This window comes from Ambystoma mexicanum, chromosome 3p (assembly GCF_040938575.1).
Source record: "Ambystoma mexicanum isolate Mex_15411 chromosome 3p, UKY_AmexF1_1, whole genome shotgun sequence".
NCBI lineage: Eukaryota > Metazoa > Chordata > Amphibia > Caudata > Ambystomatidae > Ambystoma > Ambystoma mexicanum.
In genome coordinates, this window is record NC_090925.1 from 786,882,560 (window position 1) to 786,901,571 (window position 19,012).

General features: G+C 44.8%; 1 protein-coding gene across 1 annotated transcript in view; it reads right to left on the bottom strand.

Moving 5' to 3' along the window:
- LOC138580876 (serine protease 33-like) overlaps positions 1–19,012 on the bottom strand; it is a 122,981-nt gene that overhangs the window by 62,016 nt on the left and 41,953 nt on the right. The window lies entirely within an intron of this gene.

Here is a 19,012-nt window from a genome sequence, read left to right on the forward strand (position 1 = left end):
TCTCTGCTTTGCAGCCGATCACGCTCTGCTACCTTCCAGCCTCCGCCTTTGCCCTTCCGGGTTTCTGCCTTGCAGCCGATCACGCTCAGCTGCGACCTTCCGCCCTGGTCTTCCAGGCTCCTGCTCTGAAGCCTGCCTCACTCCGGCTGCCTACAGCCCTTGTCCTCTGGGCTCCCTACCTTGCAGCTTACAGTCCTCTGCAGCCTTCTACAGTCAGCGGCCCTGCTCCTCTGGACTTACTCCTTGCTGCCGGTCCTTCTGGCTCCTTGCCGCGAAGCCCGCTTCTCTCCGCTGCCAACAGCCCTTGTACTCGGCCCTTCCTACCTTGCAGCCGATCACGCTCCGCTGCTTGCTACCTACAGCCTTTGTCCGCTGGGTTCTCAGCCTAGCAGCCCTCTACAGTCCTCTACAGCCTTCTACAGTCAGCGGCCCTGCCCCCCAGGGCTCACTCCTTGTTGCCCGGCCCTTCTGGGCTCCTTGCCGCGCAGCCTGCTTTACTCCACTGCCTTAAGCCTTTTCCCTCTGGGCTCCCTACCTTACAGCCCTGCTCCTGTGGGCTTGCTCATTGCTTTCCTGCTCCTCTGAGCTCTCAACCTTGTTCCATACCGTCCTCTGCTATCCAATCCTGTTATTCAACTTTCCCTTCATTTCCTTCTGCTAGTTTGCTATCAACTTCCTTTTCCTGGATTTGTCTGTAAGTATCTTCACTTGTACTGTTTGTAGACCCTTTTGTACAGAGCTTGTCTGTTGGTTTCCATCAGGCAACCTCTGCCCCTTCCCTCGTCTTGTTTCTATGTTACAGACACCCATAGCTGTTGTTCCAAGCCATGAGCAAACAGCGTGGGCCTCTGTTATAGCAAACTGTGCAGAAGGCTAGAGTTTTTCCTAAGGTCCGTGGAATACTCTTTTCCTATATCTGCATACACCCCTAGAGGGAATCCATTCTGTTGTACCTTATTCCTTGCTACACTTGCCTACTCTTCGTTCTCATTACTTTCAGCTGTGTGTGTACTTATCTGTCCACCTTACTTCGGCACAACCACCCAAACCCTTTCTGGGTGTCCTGTGCCACTCTTAACAGGGTGCCATCCCGTGACAGTAGCTGTGGCTAAGCAGTCAGACTTATCTCAAGTGGGAGATGAGCAATATTCAGGGTTTACACAATAGGGCTATAATACTATGGCACAAGGAAACACTAACCAAAGCTTTGTATTAAAAAGAATATATCTATATATATATATATATATATTTTTTTTTTTTTTTTAAAGATGTTATTACTTGTGTATAATCATTTAGATTTTTACACAGAAGTTTTCATTGGAAAAGTACAGCAGGTGAAAGACGATGAACAGTCTTCCAGTCGACTGTGTTTTCAGGTTGAAATTGTATTGGAGTCCATGTTGCGTTTAATCTTTTCCATTGCGATGTTCAAAAGCTTTGCTGTCGCTGTGGACCATCTGGTCTTGTCCCCTGTAATGAGACGGTTCCACCATGTTTCTTCATTAGCCATGAAAGAGTTTAAGAGCAAGGAGCTGAAGAAAGCTTTCTGTTCTTGCTCAAGAACAGGGCAGGTCATCAGCAGGTGTCTGACTGATTCTATGTTTTCAGGATTTTTGCAAAGTCTACATGCTTTTTCCTTTCTTCCTGTTCTGATTGCTAGGATTTCCTGAGTAGGTAGTAAATTGAGATGTGCTTTCAGTAGGGTTCTCATTAGAGGTTTACTTGGATATTTTTTTCAGTACATCATGGGTTCTTTCAATTTGTTTGTGGTTATTGGGAGATGGGCTAGTAGTTTGTTTGAAGCTGCTTTCTCGTTTGTGATTATCCAGTCTAAACACTCCATTTTTGTTTTAATCCTTAATGGGTTGTTCGCTAGTTCTTCCTCTGTGCAAGCAATCTCCCATAGTTTGTGTTTTTGGGCCTTTACCCAGTCGTTTAGGAAACGGTTGTTTCCTTTAGTAATTTCTTCTGCTATCATTCGATAGATTCGGAGACTCTCGGAATGTTGGATTTTTCTATACAGTTGTATGGTACTTTGGTCCACCACTGCATTTACTGAGAGTAGTCCAAGTTCGTGTCTTATCGCCGCAGGAGATTTGGAATTGGGAAGTCCTAATACCGATCTGCAGATAAAACCTTCAAGTTTTAGCCACAGCAGAGAGGGGATTGTCGGTGTAGCGTCCATCCCGTAGGTCAGAGACGGAATGATCTTAGCCTTGTAGAAATTGATGGCAGGTTGAAGGGAAAATTTGCTGTACTTTCTATGGACTGCTCGTAGTTGGGCAGCTAGGTTCTTAGACTTTGACCAAAGTATTTATTGCATGTTCAAGGCTTTCTTGGTGCTGTCAATTTTGACTCCCAGGTACTTGAAGGATCGAACGGTTTTGATTTTGGTCTCGTGTAGGTACCATTGTAGGGTCTCTTTCTTTTTGTTCCCCGGTTTTTGGAAGATCAGTATTTTAGTTTTCGATTTATTGATCTCAAGGTTGGTTTCTTTGGTGTATTGCATCAAATTATCAAGCTGGCGTTGGATACCGATCTGGGTGAAGTCGAGTAGTATCAGGTCGTCAGCATTTAAGCGTCTTGGGACCGTCTCATTTCCTATGTTGGGTGCAAATGACCTGATCTTGTTTTGACTGTCTTTGAAATCGCTGAGGAAGGATATGAAAAGAGACGGTGCCAGTGGACAACCTTGCTTCACTCTGTGATATGAAGGTATTGATTGGAAAGTAGGCCTTGATGATTTAGGTGGACAGTAACGTTGGTGTTTGAGTGGAGGGCGATTATAGGGTACAAGATTTCTTCTGGGTTGTTCCAGGTCTTTAATTTGGACCATAGTTTTTGCCTGTCCACTCTGTCGAACGCTGGGGACAGGTCGACAAACGCTAGAAAGGCTTGCGGTGCGCCTGACAGGACTCTTTCCTTGAGTATGTTCAAGAGCATTATGTTTGCACTTGTGCTAGCGTTCTTCTGAAATCCTGTTTGAAGGGGATCAGCGCTCGGCAGTGTGTGCGGAAATGGGTCAGAAGTATTGTAGCAAAGACTTTCGCGATGATATGGAGACGGGTTATTGGACAGTAGTTCAAGGGGTCTTCTGTGGGGCCCTTTTTGAAAATCGGAACAATAACAGCTTTGGTCCATGAGTCAGGGATTATTTTTCTTTCTTTACAGTCCTTGAAGATCGAACTGATTAAAATTGACCACTCGCCCGGATGTAGTCAAAGTTTGCGAGGCCGTCAGGGCCTGGGGCTTTCGCCATCTTCAGTTTTAAGATGATTTTTTTTATCTCGTCTTTATCTGACAGGTCCACCCAGTTTGAATCAGTTGGACGCTTGATAACGTGATGGTTCTCTTTCGGAGGTTCGAAAGGTTTCAAGAAGTGCTTGGTCCAGTTTTCTTCTGAGACTGGGTTGATCATTTGGATATTTGAGTGTTTATTTGGTTTGTTGATCAACGACCAAAACTCATAAGATTTTTTATTGATTAGTGCCTTCATCATGGCCTCTGCGTCGGACTGGTATAAGGCAGATCTGGTGTTTTTGAGCGACTGCTTATATTTTCTCGTTTCTGAGTTGAGAGTTTCCCAAAGTGTGGTTAGATTCGTGGTAACTGCCTCTCTTTTTAGTTTCCTCAGGAGTCTTCGTTTAGTTACTAAAGTCGTATTGTACTCATGGTTATGATGAGGGGGGAAGTTGTTGTAACTTTTCTTTGGCTTTTTGAAGACGAGAAGCAGTGGAATGTAGCTGGATCTGAAGGTGGCCTCTTCAGCTACGGTGTCGGTCGTTAGACTTTTGTATTGTTCACAAAGCTTGCGGATATCTGTAGAGGTCATATGGAGACGAGTTTGTTGCAAATTGGTCTCTATAGATGCATCATAGATTTCAAAGTGACGGACGTTAGTACTGCAGATAAGATTCAACAGGTTATGGTCACTGTCCTTGGTTCTGATTACTTCAAAGGACATTATGCTGAGGTACACAGATTCTAACGCGAAAATGTAGTCGAGCGTGGCTGATGACCTGTCGTGCTCCCACGTCGGTATTAGGGTGTGTGCATTGCTAACGGTTGCTGTGTTACGGAGGTTCCTAGATTTCATAAGGGTTGTCCATGCCAATCCCCTGGTTATTGTAGATGTGTTGGTTGACTGTTTCGGTTTAGTGAGGTTGGAGTTAGTGCAGTTCGCATTGAGGTCCCCGCAGATGAGGATGTTGGAAGACTGGTATTTGATTGCAAATTCATCAATGATGTTGGTCGCAGAAATTCACTGTTGATGTTTTTTGGGGATTCCAGTACACATTGATAATAGCTAAGAAGGAGAGGTCTTTTCAACTTGCGTTGACGGAGTCCACGTGGTCAGTACGGCCAAGAGTTCGTAATTTACGCCATTTTCTTTATCATTGATACGCCGGAACCTGTGCGGGTGGCTATCAATAAACCAGATGAAGGGAGGCCCAATGGTCCTTTGGATGCCGGTGATATTTCTATGGTGTAGCCGTCGAGCGCCTGTTTTTTCAGCAACCAGGTTTCCTGGAGGCATAATACATCGTAGGCTCCCAAATCGTGGCTGTCTGGCTTAGTTAGGTGGATGTGGCCTCTGGTGTTCCATGACGCTATACTCAGAGTTGTTTTTAAGTGTTGTTCGTAGTTTTGTCGGGGTGGCTGTGGAGGTAGAGCGACACCCCTTGGTGGTTGCTCTCTTTTGAAACTTGGTGTTAAGACGTTACGGATCCATGTCCGTTTATCTTTCTTTGATGCTTTATCAGGACATGTTGTAATTGACTCTGATGTTCTGATTCGTTCATTTGCGAGGAAGCTCTACAATCTTACTGTCGAGCGCCCAATGGATTTAGGTAAGGTTGCTGTCTTACTCGATCTTGGTCTTTTCAGGCTTCTCCTCTTAGTTCAGTCCTTTCATTATTGGTTAACGTGTGCCTCGATCGGTTTGTTGTGGCTGGCCTTTCTAGTATTGAGGTGTTGTGCCTCTGGCCAGTTTTGCTTGGTGGAAGTGGACTTCTTCTCCTTCTATTAGGTCTGTGTAGCTCCTCTTTTCGTGATTTGTATCTGTCATTTTTATTTGGGGATTTTCTGTAATTTTCTGTTGGTTTGTCGATCGCGGTCGTAAATGGGATCTCGTGAAGGGTGAAACCCAGATGGGCAAGTTCATTGTGCGCTTCTTGCAAGATTTCTTGAAGTGCTCGTTTTTTAATATGAAGGTAGGCTTTAGCTTGATTGTTCCTGTGATAGGGTTCGAGCAGGATAAAGTCATCTGATTTTAAAGTATGAAGGATTTCTACTTTGTTTAATATTCTGAGAACCGTGTTTCTGTTTAGGATCATGTAGTGGTCGTTTGATATTTTTTGTTCTATTTTAAAGAGACAGATCGGTCTTGTTGTCGGACCCTTTGGTTTTCTTTGTTCATCCTTTAAGCATGTCGGAGGGCTTTTCCTCCGATTTGTTCGGTTGGTAGAGGTCGGGCGGTAGGTGGAATTAGCTTATTTTTTTGGGTTTGTTGAGCGTTTTGCAAAAGGTCCAATGTCGGTTTAGTACCTTTGTGATCTAGTTGGCTCGTTTGGGTTGTTAGGCTACTTTCTCCAGCTGGAGAACAATTTGGCGGGCTCGGAACTTGGGTATCCGTTTTTTTTTTAAAGTTTCATGTTGTGATTCCAGGGTCTCAGTTGTGTCCCAGTGTTGAGTTAAGTCCATCAGTGAGCTTTGGGTCATACATTCTTCTGCTATCTTTGGAGAAGTAGAGATGTAAACCACTGAGTTGCTGGGACTTTGTTTTCATTGCAACGATGCACTCTTCTCTTTCGTTACTTCTTTAGGTATTTTTTTTAGGACATCAAAGGGTTGTAGACTGACAATGTTTCTGGGATACAAGTATCTGGATGGGTAGTAGTTGCGACTTTCAACAATGATTGGTTGTTGGTACTCTGCAGTATTTTTTGTTGATTGTCAACTACTCTCATGTGTTTGATGGGTGGTGATACCGGATATAGATGCTTGTCCGCTTGTCTTGTAAATACAGGGTCCAATTCTAGTGGCGGAGATTGTGATTTTGTCTGGGTTTCCTTTTCATGGGTCTTAACTTTGACCGGCATGGCGGGTTTAAGGGACTTTAGTTTGTCTTCTAGAAGGGTCAGCTTTGATTCCCTTAAGTCTCTGGGCTCCTTTCTGATCTAGTGCTGTGATATAGCTTCCCACGAAGATCAGTTTGGTGTGCATCATCACGGTGATAGTGGTGCTATCTTTCCCTGAGTCATTGATGGCTTCATACAACTTCCCAAATGGAGCTAAGGCTATTGTTATTGCCGACATGATAGTTGTGAGGTCTGTTTTCTTTGTAGGTGATTCCTTGTTTCCTGGAGTAGCTATTTTGCTTAATCTTCTGTTTTTGAGAGGAGATCGGGCTCGTGCTGTAGTCGGGAGCGGCGGTAATGGCATGCCGGAGCGCTCTTCTATTTGAGTCTGTCCATCATAGAGGTTCGGCTGGCGTGAGGAGCAGCCTGATGCAAGTTGGGTCAATGGTCTGGTATCTTCAAGGTCGTAGTGACACACGGGTGCTGAAGATGTTTGTTTTTGATGTACGATCGCAGTTTCTTTGGGATTGGTCAAGTTCTCAAGTACAGGGGGACTCCCATCCGTTTTTTATTTAGTTTGCGTCTTGGTTGTGATGGGGTCGCCCGCCTGGTTCACCACTTCTAGGGGCTCTGATTCCTCATTAGCTGCGTCTTCAAGAGGCACCTCGGTGTTGGGTTCGGATAGAATGTTCCAGGTAAAGGGAGCTGACACAGGCGGTATAGGCGCAGTGTTTGTTCCAGTTTGTGGCTTTTGAATTGCTGGTCATAGAGGTGTCTGTTTCAAGGCCGTTGACTTTAATTTTCTTGCTTTACTAGCTGGAGGAAGGATTTGAATAGCCTCCAGGATTTCGGCAGCAGAGAGTTCTTGTGTTTGGTCCAGCTTTCTTTTATATTGCTTGTTGAAAAAGTCTTTGAGAGCGCTGGAAAGAAGTGGTGCTGGAAGAGGTTTTCCCCTGCTTTCTATATTCTGAGTTGTGTGGTTTGGGTTTTACGAGGAACAAGACTTGTATCATTATGCAAGGGTCGTTTTAACCCTTTTTCTCAATGTGTCTGTTTTTTCGTTTTTAATATTTTTTACATTTTTTTTGCAGTTCATGTCTTTGCTCAATTGCCAGATGTTCCGCGATCAGTTGTTCCGGGAGGGTGCTCTGGTATGTTTCTGAATTAAAAGCATGAAGCGGGTCCTTAGGGTTTGGGTGAGTTGCTGTAGCTGCAGCTGGTGTGCTTTCAAGGACAGAGTGGTTTTCTAGATAGATTTTCACCTATTGTCAATGGGAAGGGAGAATCTTTAGTGTTCGGCACAAGTGACTCCATTGCAGCGTGAATTTGTGCTGACACCAGCACTGTCTTTGGGCTCAAGGTAGTCGAGGTAACCCCGTGGAGGTCAACCAGCTCAGGCGACGCTATGTCAGTGTGCTGCGATGGGTGGGGGGAGGGGTCCAGCGTCCGAACAGTGCAAGAGGAACGCAGCACTTCGGGAATCAGGGGAGGGCTGCTTTGCTGTTCGATGCCCATCTCCAGATCTGCAGCGGGACTCTGAGGCAACTCGCTCTGGCCTGTGCGGGCCAACGTGCTTCCACCCTGCGCTGTCAGCACAGGGGCCGAGGTCAGCTGTCCTCCGACAGCCGAAACCAGGGCACCCCTCGCCACAGCAGTGTGGCGGGGAGGCTGAACAGGCTGGGCGAGAGACAGGCCACGAGGCGATGAAGAGCTGATCGTGGACGCGGAAAGTGCCCCTGGCAGTGAGGGCACTGGGGGCTGCTGAAAGGGCTCCGCACCACCGGCCCGTGGCACAGATGAGACGGGTAAGGCAGGAAGCAGAGCCATCTCGATATTGGTACTGGCAAAGCCGTTTTGTGTAATGTCCAAAGATAAATTGGGTGTAACGGTGGAAAACACTTGTGGGTTATCGTCAGAGGAGCTTTCCAGATTGCACAGACTTTTTTTAGTTGTTTTGCTCGGAGAGGAGGTGATGTTAATGTTAAAGTCTGATTTTACCTCCTTCAGTTTTTTAGGAATCGGTGTTGATGCTGGTTTCTGTAATTTCAGTTTGAGTATTTTACAGTTGTTCCGTAGTCTACGGGCGTCTGATGTAGATTCTGGAGGCGAGTTGGCAGGCTGAACTACGGCAGTTATGGCAGGCTCCATGTCTTGGTCCTGCCATGGACTTCTGTAGACTGCTCACCCTCTGCTCACCCTCTGCTCACGCTCCGCTCACCGCTCCGCGGTGTGTCCAGGTGTATGTAGATCCTCCCAGAAAGAAACAGAGTAGAAAGACTGCAGCCTGCTGTAGACTGCTCACCCTCTGGTCACACTCCGCTCACCGCTCCGCGGTGTGTCCAGGTGTATGTCGACCCTTCCAGAAAGAAACAGAGTAGAAAGACTGCAGCCTGCTGTAGACTGCTCACCCTCTGCTCACGCTCCGCTCACCGCTCCGCGGTGTGTCCAGGTGTATGTAGATCCTCCCAGAAAGAAACAGAGTAGAAAGACTGCAGTCTGCTGTAGACTGCTCACCCTCTGCTCACGCTCCGCTCACCGCTCCGCGGTGTGTCCAGATGTATGTAGATCCTCCCAGAAAGAAACAGAGTAGAAAGACTGCAGCCTGCTGTAGACTGCTCACCCTCTGCTCACGCTATATTTATTTTATTTATTTTACACACTTCTAAGTTAACACATTAATCACAGTTATTAAAGCAAGTTAAAATCAGTCAAGAAAAGTATACAAAACTCCCTAGTTAAATTGTAGACAAGTTTGAGCAAGAGTGAAAACGGAGCAAAACGGCACAGTGAAAACCAAACACAAATGGCACTCTAGCATTTTCTCACAAGGGAGGGAAAGCACAAGTTATACAGGAATATATTCTTAGACACCCGAGCAACACTTCCCATAAGTTTGTGAACAAGTTTAGGCACGGCAGTACTTTAGCATATATAATACTCAAATGAAAACCAAGCAAAATGGCACTTCACAAATTTTAAAAGTGGGAAGGAAAAGGTGGTTATAAGATGTAGGTGCACCAACACAGTTCTAGTTGAGAAGCAATCTGGAGAAGGCAGTTCTAACAAATTCAGCCAGAGTCAATAGGCCTGTGCCAGAGTCAGTGGTACAGGGCAAAGAGCCCAGGAGCAAAATGTTCTTGTAGCTGCAGTCAAGTCTTTGTTAAATGAATCTAAAAGATGGATGCAGAAGGTGAAAGACATGGTTAGAGGATGGGACGGCCAACCCAACAGTTAGGTAAAGGTTTTAAAACACCTTTAGCACTACCACACGAAAAGGGAGGCCTGGCAGAACAAAGTACCTTAAAATGTAGAAGAGGCTCCTGTGGTGGCAGTTGTTCCTGGCAGTTCCTGCAGTTTGGGAGATCCAGCAGAGGAAGAGAGACTCTCATCGTGGAGGCAGGTTCGAGTTACTGCACTGCCCAGGGATGAAACCAGCTGCGGTGCTGCCCAACGAATAAAAGGTACGCTCCTTTAAATCGCGGTCCGGATGGACGGGTGCCTGGCTAGATCACTGGCAATTCGACCAAGGCAGGTCCAGAAAGGAGATTGGCAAACTGCTTGGCCCCACCAGCTCAAGGGAAGAAGGCTCTTGCAAATGAAGATCTTCTCTTGTCGTGTGGAGAAAAGTGGTGAGACGCTGCAGCAGGGCTTCACCGGTGGTTCAGTCGTTGCAGATGTCTTAGGCTTCTCTCCTCTTTGGCTTCTTAGTTCCAGTGGCAACGTCTTGCTCTTCCAGTCCTCAGGACCCTGCTTTTATGCAAAAAGATCCCCATTCATACAGTGGAGTAGTCATCCTGGCGGGAGACCCGCTGACCTATCAGGACAGAGTGCGACTTGGGTTGCTGAGGCAACCCTGTCCAGGGGTCCTACTCCCCCTCCCACACAATGGATCCACCCCAGACTCAGTGGCGCCGAAAGGAGGGCTTCTTGGGAGATGCCTGCCAAAAGGACGAACAAAGGATCCGACCTAGGTTAGGAGTTTAGAGAAAGACACGAGAAAGAATGTATATAAAAGTTCTGGCAAATAAAACCTACTAGAGTAAAGTTAATATAGAAATAAACCGGCGGTATGTTAGAGGCTGTCAGTAAATGTGGTAGCCTCGAACAATGGGAAAATCCCATGGGGAAATATTTGCGGTCGAATATTTTTGGTAGTAACCACGGCCACCAGCCAGAAACTTTTGAGAGAGGGATTGTACGGTACCCTCTCGAAAATGAACATAAGGGAAAAATGATTAACCCTTGCCAGTACCTCCATAGTAAGATGGTTTGTACTGGTTTTATTCATAAAGATTGACTAGTAAAGTCAATTGGGACTTTACATGCCCTGGGAGAAAGTAGTCAGTCCCAGGGTATGGAGTCTATGTTTGGGGGTCGCTACGACACTCCTGTGTCACTGCATGGAGGGTCCTGTGCAACACATGTGGATAAAGATGGTTACTATGGAGGTGAAAAAACCCCCATAGACATTAAACACAAAAAAATAGCCTAGAACACACATAGCAAATATGCCTAACAGTGGGAAGAAGAGACACTCTTAGCAGGAGAAAAAAACAAACCCTTCAAATCCAGCAAAGCTGCTGGGGGACTCTATAGGTAAGGGAAATTAGCCATAGAATGAGAATTCTCCCTAACAACTAGAAACTAGTAGGCTGGGTGCAAGTAACCTTCCAACCCCACTTTTTCCGCTTTTGCTTATGCCAGGCACACTACAATTTTCAGAGAAACCAAACCAAGGAGGTGAAGTTTCTTCTGTCTTTGCATGGCAGTTTTGAGGTTGTGGATAAAATATCACCTGTTGCTTATAAGATCTTCAGCCCAAAAGGAGAACAAACGGAAGAGGAATGGGTCTATATCAATCAGTTAACAAGCTTTCATCCCAGACTTGCTTTAAGAGTGATTGAGGAGCCCACTGGAGTTAGAGCCGAGAAACCATCTGAGGAATGAAAGGTAAAATCAAAACCCCAGGATGGAAACTAAACTATATAACAGGGGACTAAAGAAATTAAAAGTTTATCTGAAATGGTTGATGTAAAAACAATTGTTTTAAAAAAAGTATTTTTTTATGGTACAAGTAAAATAGGAAATGTGTTTCATAATTTCATGCAACCTTTTCTGGGGAAATAATGTTTCAACAAAAAACAAATGCAAATTCCTTCCAGCCTGGAGACCGGAAGGAGAGGAGACCAAAGGCGACTCCATAAACTGGGGAAGGAAAGAAAGGAAACCCAAAAGATGGTTGAAAGCAAGGCCTTCCACTATGGCTCAATATAGAGAGAGCAGGACGTTCTCCATTGAATGAAAAGACTTTGTGACTGGAGTAAGACACAAATCAAAACCCCATTCTACTCTGCCTTTTCAAACTAATTTTGATGTGAGAATCAGAACGGGGGGATCTGTGGGGTCCATTCAGCCACCGTACATTAGTGAAATGCCCCTGGCCAGGATGGGGCCCAAGGTGGAAAAATATGAAAGCACACTGGTGACTGGCAGACCAACAGGCCAGCATTTCATTCTCAACTGCCATATAGAAAAGGGCTGATTGCAGGAAACTTGAAATTCAGTGTGACCTGTATTCAAAAGCCTGAGTACAGGTGGATAAAACAGAGAAATGACAGTGAGAAATGTGTGTATTTTGCAGCTTGGAGGGAAATTACTAGACTTTTTTTTTATTAATAGTTGTTTTAGTTGATTAACAACTTTACAACTTATAAAACAGCAATTATTATTACAGAAAAAAAAAAGAAAAAAAAAAGAAAAAAAAAAGATTGGTACATTCATATAAATGACTAGGCTACAGGTGAAACTCCACTGCAGTAAATTCAAATTCAAAGGCACACATTAAAGGAAACCGGTGGCTACAGGAAAATTGTTTTAAAATCAGCAGCGAGAATGAAGATGCAGTAGCAAAAGGCATATCATGGTTTAATATACATTGATAAACAACCATATCCATGTGTTATCTACAGATACACCTCTGGAATTTGAATGATAATCAGAATACGGCAGTATCAGCCCTGAAGAAGGAGTTAATCCGAAATGCGTTGGCATCTTAAACATAACATCATGGACACTGTCCACATACTTGAATCATCTTTAGGCACTAATACAGGACATACAATATTTTGTTGCAAATTGCAATATACATCAGAGACATTTGTGAATTGTCACACTCGATGTGATTATGGAGTGAGAGAGACATTCTCTATGAATTGTATGGCATGACTCGATGAACTATTACTTAGAATTTTGAATTTTGTATTTTGAAATTTCATTAGCCACAAGGAATCATCGGTTTCGAGTACGTTTATTCACGAGAATGTATTTGCGTTATCCATTTTTATTAATTTCTATGTAAATCCTTATGTGAAAAAAGAAAAATTGTTTGTTTATGGAAAAAAAAAATATTGTGTAATGTGGATGTTTTGAAACCCTGTATGGGAGATTGGTTTTGTCTCAATTTTCACTATAAATTAAGTTTGTTTGAAAGATATCAACTGGTTCACAGGGAGTCATTGATATTTCTTTTGAACCATTTAAATGTGTTAATCCTTGTCTTTGTAATTGATGGGAGTCATATCCCATAGGAGTGCACATAGGGACCACCTGTCAGCATATGATAGGTCTTGTTGTTTTTGAAACCAGGAGAGAGGCAGAAGCGGAGCCATCTATAACCAGGAGGAGAGATAATCGAGGCTGCAGTCTGATCAGGTACCTATGCTCCCTGTGAGATGACCCACAAAGCTCGATGGCCTTATCTGACCATGAAAACCAGAGAAATTCTAAATGAGTGAACTTGTCCAACAGAACAAAGTACTGGCGGGGATCTGTTTGAATTAATATTTCCCCTTAGTGATTGGGTGCGCAGACAGAAGTAGATAGCTAGCATTTTCTTACTAAGTAATAATGTAATTAATACACACATAGTCAAAGAACGCAGGTTTGAACTCAGGGAAGGTCAAAATCTCTGATCCCTCTCCCAGCGATAATAATGATATATTCTTTTAAAGTAGTTGGGTATCCCTATACCCAGTTGACAACCCCAAAAAGCCCCTAAAGGGGAGGGGTGCCTTTAAAAACGAAATTTCGACTTGTTAAACAACCCTTAGACCGTGCATTAAAGCAGAGGGGGTTCCAATGGTAAACTGAATCTCTTGGATGGTGTTGTGCAGAACAGTGTCTTCCTGGTAGACAAAGTGAAACTAACAAGTTAAAAGCACACTCTCACTACAGAGTGAACAAAGAACTCTACATTGAATGAGAACTTGTTCATTGTGTAGTGGCAAGGAAAAAGATGTTCATCTCTGGAAAACAGTCTGTCACTATATGTTCGTGGTGTTAGAACTTTGCTAGAACTGAAAAGTGCGCAGGGAGGTCAGAATTAAAGAGCGATGAGCATGCCGATTCTGTTGCCATATAGAAAAGCACTACAGTTCATTTCAAGTTTGACCTTTACAATCTATATGGTAAATCAAAATTGTCAAGTCATGTTTTAAAGCATTTGCAGAAATTAATTTTCTATTTAGAGTATTTTCTGAGTAACCCAAGTATATGAAGTATTCTATAGACCTGTGTTTCGGCTTATAAGTGACAAAGGTGGAAGAGAGTCCAAGAAGGAAAACTGTATATGTTGTGGTGTTAGAGATTCTGTGATATGTTGTTACACTAAACCAACTTGTGTTTTCAATAAGTATGTAAAGTGAAGTGTTAGGAAAAAATAAATGTTTTGCCATGGAGTGAGGTGCTGTGCATTTGATAATTATTGTGTGATAATGATTTTGTCTACTCATTAATAAATATATATTAATTCTGCATACCGGCTTGATTCTTGGCTTGCCTATTGAAAAGGGGTGAGGATAACAGTAGTGGTATACGTATTAAAGACAGTGGGCCGCATTCCGAGATGGGCGGTAGGGGATACCGGGCACCGGTAAGGAGACCGGTACCGGTATTCCCTTACCGCCCGATTCCGAGGTCCCCTTTCGGGACCCGTAAGGTACGTTTGGTCGGACAAACGTACCTTACAGGTCCCGTTAGGGGACCAGGGCGTAAATAACGGGATTGCCATTCGCGAGCCCGTTATTTGCGCTCTCCCCATTCCCATTGAGCCCTGTGGGGACTCAAATGGGAATGGGGAATGGTTTGGTCAGTGGGGACCTACCGGTCCCTCCAAGGTCGGAATAGACCGGTAAGTCCCCATTGACCAACACCGGTGCCGGACCCGTTATTGAGGGCAGTCATGGCGCAAATAGCACCATGACTACCACCAATCTCAGAATGAGGCCCAGTGTCAGTGAAGAACCCAAAAATATTTAGATATTGGTGTGGCACTTTTGATTGGTGGGGGGGAACGAACTCCCTGCATTAATTGCTGCCCCATAAATATCTCCTACAAGCACATTCAAGGGCAGTTAATGGGTAGATAAATAACCAAACAACACCTAGAAGCTTTGTGTCCTTCCTCATATGCCACCTCCTCCTTCCTGGAATCCAATGCAATCATGTTGGCCTATAGGTGGCGCTCAAAACCATAAACATCGCATTTCTCAAGTGGTTTTGGTCGTACCTAGGCAAAGAAAACAAGCATTGGCAAAGCCACGAGTTTTGATGTGTATAACTGTTTATTGCATATCACAGTTAGCATATGAGGAATTTCAGTGTGGAAGGAAATAACTGACAGCAGGAGGGATAATCACAGGGGCTTGAGAGGGAGAAGGAAAGAATAGCAGCACGGGGAATGAATGTGCCACAAAATGCGCCAGAACCAATAACTCTGAATGCACTACACAAATGACCCTACATGGTATCCATCAAGACTGCACTTTAATAATAATTACTGATACTTTTAAATACATTGGTGCCAAATGAAAAGAAACATGTCTCATATGTGCATAGACAAATATTTTGTTGTGCAAGTGAAAAGCTGAGCACGCTGTTGATTCACCAAAGCGCTCACTGGGGATCTGTGTCCAGAGTTGAGTTCCAGAATGTACTCTGCACCTGGACAAAGACAGTTGTGAATAAAGAAGCAGCCAGAGGATGATTTATGCTGAAAGAAATACAGCTATGGATGAACGGATTGATGAATGAATGCAAGTAAAGCTGCAAGTAGTCTCTTCATTTAATGATACATTCTGGTTTCACCATCACCGTCTTGTGGCCAATGCTGGATTTCACTTTTATGGACTTCATTGATTCAGGGTGCATCACCCTTTCTCTCGGTGCCCCTGAATCATGCTGTTCCATCTTCACCTTGTATCCAGACTTGCAACAAGATGTGTTACTACTGACTTCTGCAATTGTATTTGCTCTCCCCTCTTGCTTCTCCATTCTTTTTGACTACTTACTCTCTGTTCTCTCCTCCTCTCCCTTTCTCCCTTTTCCTATGTCCTCCCCTCCTCCCCTTACTTTCTTCTATGCCCTTACTCTATCAGAATTGTCCCTGGACCTAGTATGATAGCAACCTCGTCTGTACCACCAGCACTATCTGAAATGTTGTCAGGCCTAGTATGATAGTCACTTATTTTGTTCCTCCTCTCCTTTTCTGCACCCCTCTCCCTCACCTTTTGATTTCTCCGGCTCTACCAGAAATGTCGTCAGGCCTAGTACAGTAGTCACCTGTCTGTTTCCAATTCCTTCCCACTCTCCCCCTCCCTTCCTTATCTATGTCTTAGCTCTTGCACTATCTGAAATGTCGTCAGGCCGAGTACGATAGTTAATTTCACATCCTTACTGTTCATGACCTGTAAGAACGTTATTGTGTTTTCCCTTGTTCCCTCCCTTTCCTTGATGTGCTTTGAAACACACTGGGCCTCATTGCGGGTACGGCGGTAGGGGGTTAACGGCACCGGTAAGGATGCCGTTGCCGTTAACCCCCTACCGCCGCATTCCGAGCCACTTAGCGGGTCCCACTAGGACCGGCTGGTTTTACCAACCGCCCTTAGCGGGACCCGCTAAGGGACCAGGGAGCTAATAACGGGCCCGCTATTTGCAGGCCGTTATTAGTTCCTTCCCCATTCCCGTTGAGCCTATGGGGGCTTGAATGGGAATGATGGGGAATGTTTTTCAGAATGGGGACTTACCGGGTCCTCCAAGGTTTGAATGACCCGGTAAGTCCCCATTCCGACTACCCGGATACGGGTTTGGAGGCAGCCATAGTGCTATTGCTACCTACAAACTTGTAATGACCCCCATTGTGTATAGGTGCTATATAAATAAACTATCATATCATATCAATGGAACCAACTCAATGCTCAAGACATGCTGAAGGTGATTAATGCAGAAGCCATGGGTTTGATGCTAATGGAAATTGTGATTAAAAGAAGAGTCCATTTTAGGAAGGTTTTGGGTTGGTATGAAATGTAACAGCCAAAAACAAATAATGGCGTATAAACTATGCTCTGCACAAGGGTACTAGTTAATTTCGTTAAAAGGCTTAATGGTCTAATTGAGTAATGCAATTAGTGGCTGATTCAAAGAAGCATTTTATAATGGCGCAATCCCATAGGGAAACGCCCTGCTAAAACAATAATAGGCAGCGCCAATGCTTTTCTGCCCAGCAGCCTCGCCATCATTCCTCCGAGCTGAAGGGCGCCTTATTCCTTGGGCAAGGCGAGAGGCGTGAGGGGGAAGTAACTGCCTCAGACCTGGCTACATTTGAAAATTAACGATGATTCATTGGACGACACAGAACGTTTTCCAATGGGGTTTTGCCATTAAAAAAGGCTTCTGTCAATGATGCCTACAAGCCACACATTAAGGGGCGAGGAGACAGATATCCGGCATATTTTGGCCCCAAAAGGATGCGGGTCTCGTGTTACTGAGATGTGGCGGAGCTAGGCTTTCACAGCACAGTGGACACCGGTGGAGGTCTCCATATTAATGGGAAATATTGATCTAATTGGAGTGTCCCTCTTTCGCGCTCTCCCGCATGCAAGCCCAAGATGGAGATTTTAAGGGCTTCGTTTCATTGCAAATTACATTAGATAACAAAGGGCCACTCCGTGAATTGACTGTAAGGATGGAAAGCCGGCTTACACGCAAGAGCTTCAGGCTTTGGAAAACAAGCCTTGCCATGTAGCAGCCTGGTGGGCTGGGGTTAGCAGAGCGCTTAAGGGGGCCCTGGCAGGGCCCCATCTCAGACAGAATTTTCAGAGCCTCTTGGGGCTTGGTCCCGGCTAGTCCCGGCGCACTTAAAGCCCTGACAAACCCTCTTGCTCTCCCCAACTCGGGCTCTCACCAGTATTCTCCCCTTTTTAGTAGATGATGTGGTTAGGCTCGCACCATATAAATCCCATAAGTACATACAAACATATTTAAATGTTTTCTCTTCTGCCACACAACAGTAATCTGCATGCAAAACAAAGGACTGCACTCTCCCTAAAGGTACTAGTGCAGAAGACACGTCACTGCTCACCTGGCTCAAACATCTACATGATTAGCACACGTGCCTCAATATGCTGAAGAAGAGCTCTCAGGTCATGCTCCCTTCACCCCGGCATTGTCCGTCCATGCCATTTTGCCTTCAAGTAATTTGTTGACATGGGCATGGATTATTTTTTTGGTTTCTTTGCATCACGTGCGTAACATTTGGAGGTGAACAGAAAAAAGTAACACAATGTGTGCACATCAAACGCGCAAATATGCACCCACATCAATTGTCAGGAACACCTTTGAACAGAGCTGTGATGTGCCAGAATGGCAGGCTGAGACCTGACCACTCATGTTCTACACCACTGCATGTTACCACTGCATGCTACCACTCATGTTCTATACCACTGCATGCTACCACTCATGTTCTACAACACTGCATGCTACCATTCATGATCTACACCACTGCATGCTACCACTCATGTTCTACACCACCGCATGCTACCACTCATGTTCTACACCACTGCATGCTACCATTCATGTCCTGCACCACTGCATGCTATCATTCATGATCTACATCATTGCATGCTACCACTCATGTTCTACTCCACTGCATGCTACCACTCAACTTCACCACTGCATGCTACCATTCATATTCTACACCACTGCATGCTACCACTCGTCTACATTACTACACCACTGGATGCTACAATTCTTGTTCTACACCACTGCATGCTACCATTCATGTTCTACACCACTGCATGCTACCACTCATGTTCTACACCACTGCATGCCACCACACATCTACACTACGGCATGCTACCATTCATGTTCTACACCACTGCATGCTACCACTCATGTTCCACACCACTGCATGCTACCACTCATGTTCCACACCACTGCATGCTACCACTCAACTTCACCACTGCATGCTACCATTCATATTCTACACCAATGCATGCTACCATTCATGTTCTACAACACTGCACTCGACCACTCATGTTCTACTTCACTGCATGCTACCATTTTCGTTCTACACCACTGCATGCTACCATTCACATTCCACACCACTGCATGTTATCACTCATGTTCTACACCACTGCATGCTACCACTCATGTTCTACACAACTGCATGCTACCATTCACATTCTACAACACTGCATGCTACCAATCGTCTACACCACTGCATGCTACAATTCATGTTCTACACCACTGCATGCTACCATTCATGTCCTACACCAATGCATGCTACCACTCATGTTCTACACTACTGCATGCTACCACTCATCTACACCACTGCATGTTACCATTCATGTTTTACACCACTGCATGCTACCACTCCTGTTCTACACCACTGCATGCTACCACTCATCTACACCACTGCATGCTACCATTCATGTTCTACACCACTGCATGCTACCACTCATGTTCTACAGCACTGCGTGCTACCATTCACGTTCTACACCACTGTATGCTACCACTCGTCTACACCACTACACCAGTGCATGCTACAATTCTTGTTCTACACCACTGCATGCTACCACTCATCTACACCAAGGCAT